Source organism: Corapipo altera, unplaced genomic scaffold (assembly GCF_003945725.1).
Source record: "Corapipo altera isolate COAL_440 unplaced genomic scaffold, ASM394572v1 114700, whole genome shotgun sequence".
NCBI lineage: Eukaryota > Metazoa > Chordata > Aves > Passeriformes > Pipridae > Corapipo > Corapipo altera.
In genome coordinates, this window is record NW_020885535.1 from 8,830 (window position 1) to 12,607 (window position 3,778).

The following is a 3,778-nucleotide window of genomic DNA, read 5'->3' on the forward strand; positions in this document are numbered from 1 at the left end:
AATGGCCCTTGATGGAATTTTCTTCCAGGAATCTGCTGAGGAGCTGTTTCCTTTCGCTTTATTTTTTTTTTCTTTTTTTGTTTCTGAGCTCCACAGTGTGGAGCTGGAAGGGAGCAGGAGGGAAGGGGAACCCACAGCTGGGGGCATCTCATCTGGAGGGTCCTGTGCCCCCGGTATCCTGCTCTTCTCATCTCCCTTTCGTGTAAGGGTGGGTTGGGACTGAGCATCTTTCCCCGGGGGTCATGGTGCCCTGGACCCCGCCTTGAAAGGGGAGGGTAGCACTGGACATCGCCCCCAACTCCCCTGCTATTGGCTGCCAGGGATGGAAGTTCTGGGAGACATGGAGGCTCTTGCAAGATGTGCTGACAGAGTCCTCATCCTGCTGCTCCACAGCTGGCTTGGGAGAGTGCCCGAGATGGGAACACCTCCCTTTGCTGCTGGAGGATCTTCTCTGGCACCAAGCAGACGGTGTTCCCAGCTGGCTTCAGCAGAAGCTGGCTTCTGCTGCAGCTTCATCAGAGCCATAGACTGGGCACCAGCAACTCCAAGATGCTTACTGCTGTGTCACCGGGAATACTTTACTGGAATGGGATAATAGGATGCAGGTTTCCAGCCCTAGTCTAACCCAATATGTGGGCACAATGACAGGATGGCACAGCCACACTCTGCCTCTGGGAATGGGTCCTGCTCAGGGACATGGGTGGCAGCAGGGCAGAGGAGGAGGGCCAGGAGGTGGGGCTGCTGCCAAGCTCAGCCTGAGTCTCCCCTTGGCTTGCAGATGACCATCAAATGTGTGGCCCACGAGCGCCTCTTCCAGTGGGGCGAGCTGGTGAGTCAGTGGGACCACCCAGACAAACTAGGGCATCACATGCAGGGATAAGCCCAGGGCCAGGAGTGTGGAAGCTGTGACATAGCTCTGGGGGGAGCGGGCATGGGGTCACCCTGGGACCCGGAGCATCCTCGGTCCAGGGATGCCCAGCACCAGGGAGGCTGGGCAAGGCTGCACTGGAGCATCCCAGCCAGGGGGCACTGCAACCACAGGGCAGCAATAAACCCACTGGTGCCATTGTCTCCTCCCCACAGCCCGATGGCACCCATGGACCAACTCACGGAGATCGTGCTCCTGGAGAAGCTGCCCCAGCATCACCCAGCTCCTCAACTGGCTTGAGCTGCCTGACAGCTTCCTGCTGGTGATGGAGCATCCGGAGCCAGCACAGGATCACTTTGACTTCTTTGTGGAGTGGGAGTTCCTGTGCAAGGACACAGCATGCTGGCTGTTCTGCCAGGTGCTGGAGGCCGTGCGGCACTGCGCCCACTGCGGTGTCCTGCACCACGACATCAAGCCGGAGAACATAATCCTCCACCCGGACACCAGCGACCTCAAGCTCATCAACTTCGGTTTTGCCATCTTCCTCTGGGATGAGCCCTATACATGCTTTGCAGGTGAGCCCACAGTTGGGGCTGTGCTCCCATGTGCAGCCATTGCATGGCCCAGCCTGGCTGCTCACCACATCTTCCATCCTTGGCTGCTCTTTGCTGTGGGATTCAGCTGGCTGCCAGCCGCTCTTAGGCTCGGTACAGAGGCTGGGAAACAGGAGCCGGCTCCTGGCCCTCCCCACAGCCTCTGTCCCCCACCCTGCCCTGGACTGGGGCCAGGGGAGACAACATGACAAAAACAAACCCCCCTGGGGGAGGGAGCAGAGGTGGGGGGGCTGCAAAACCCGTGCACCAGCCCCTTGGTTTTGCAGGTGCGGAAAGGCTTGGGCTGCTCCCCTTCCCTTCTTGGCCTTGTGTAAGGATTTCTTAGGTTTACTCAGTTGGGGGAGAGTTGTGGACAGCAGTGCAGCCTCTGCATCCAAGAGAATGCTCAGGTGAGGCTCTGGAAGCCAGTGGCAGCATCTGCCTGAACAATGCTGCCTGTATCCCATAGGAACACGGCAATACTGCCCACCGGAGTGGATCCACTTTGGCTACTACCGCGGCCACTTGGCGACCATCTGGTCCCTGGGCGTGCTGCTCTGTGTCATGGTGTGCATCCTTCAAGGAGGATGAGGACATCATGGCAGGGCAGCTTTGCTTCTGGCAGCAGGTCTCTTCAGATTGGTCTCAGGCTTTGGGAGATAGCCCCGCGCACACTAGCAGCGTGCTCACACAGCTCCGCAGGAGCTTTGTCTCCCATCGGTGGCTGCAGGAGGTGGCCCATGACGGGGCTGATCTTGCACCAGTTGCTGAAGGAGCTGGCGCATGTCCTGTCATCCCACTCTGCTCCACAGCACAGAGTCGGCCAGGAGGCTTGTGCAACACTGAGCACACATGGCACGGCCTGGCACAAGGGGCACAGGAGCCTTCTCCAACTCACCACTGCTTTCTGCTTTCTCTCCCCAGAGTGCCAGCACCTGATCTGATGGTGTTTATCAAAGCGCCCCTGGGACAGGCCATCGCTGGAAGAGATTTGCCGCCACCCTTGGCTGTGGGGCAGGCATTTCCACAGCACCCTATTACAGCCCCCCAAAAATAAAACAACCCAAGACCCTTTCCCATGTGTCAAACTGAGTCATATTTAGCAGCTTCAGCTGAAGAAACATGTTTTTCAAAAGGGGAATCAGTCTTTCTTTCATAATTTTCAAGAATGGGCAGGCAAGGCTGGGCTCTGGGCACATGCTCGTGGCATTGTAAGTCATCAGTATTGACTTCAAGGGAAACTGGAGTAGGAGGGAGGGAGTATTGCTGTGGGAGGGAATCTTGATAACTTTGCACCTTGTAGCCTACAGTTTTTTAACTCTGTGTGGAAGAAGTTGCATTTCCACCCAAGTCCTTTCTGGAAACTTTCCTATTTGAACACAGCATCACGGAATCCCAGTAGCACCTGCTGACCAGGAAGGTAGAGTTCTCCTTGTAGTTGTGTACTCTAATATGGTCTATTTTTTCATCCGAGGTTCCCATTCTCAGCTTCAGCTTTGAGATGGGAAAAAGAACTGACTTTCTCTCCTGTCTTTCCTTCTCATTCACAATTGTTGAGATCCTGGGCTCAGTGCCATGGTATTGGTCTCATTCTGCTCCCCAAAATATCTCCTTGTACCTTAAAGGCAGCTGATGGAGAGGGAAAGTGCAGTAACAGGTCTAGTTACGGCAAAGTACCCAGGTGCCAGCCCAGGCCCAGTGGTGAGGTGCCAGCAACAAGCCTGTGCCACTTTCTCCCTACTGCCCTGTGCTCCCAAAATAAGGATTTGGTTTTTTTTCAGAGATGCATCTGTTTTTTCATTTTTCTTCCCTTTTTTTTGCGAGTTGCCGACCCTGAATGCTTATCCAAGCCTCTACCTGAAGGCTTGGCAGGAGCCACAATCCTTCCAGGCAGGACCCCACCCTCAGGGGATTGCGAGAGTCCTGAGTCCGACGTAACCAGGAGGCTGAGCTGAGCGTTATAATTTTCCCTTTTCGGGTAACTGCTAATTCACTAAAGCCATCACACGTTTCCCCCAGGAGCAGGAGGTCCCCAAGTCCCCACAGACTGCCCTGTCCCTCTCTGCCCACACCCAGCGCCATCGAGAGCTGGTGATCGCCACCCCCCACGCAGGGGGGGGACTTCTCAGGGCAGAGGACATGGAGTCGCTCTGAGGGCTACCAGGTCCCACATCACCTGGGAAGGTTGTGGGTGTTTGACACCTGTGGGTGTTTTCCCAGGTTATCCTCGTTTATTTAGGGGGTGACTGCTCCCACTCACGGCTTGTCCCGTAATGGCGGCTCCTCCGTCGTCCTGGTTGTCATGAGCGGACATCGG

At 56.0% G+C, this 3,778-nt stretch overlaps 1 pseudogene; it reads left to right on the forward strand.

Moving 5' to 3' along the window:
• The first annotated feature begins 1,096 nt into the window (after positions 1 to 1,096).
• Positions 1,097 to 2,470, forward strand: LOC113940590 (annotated as a pseudogene).
• Positions 2,471 to 3,778: the final 1,308 nt, after the last annotated feature.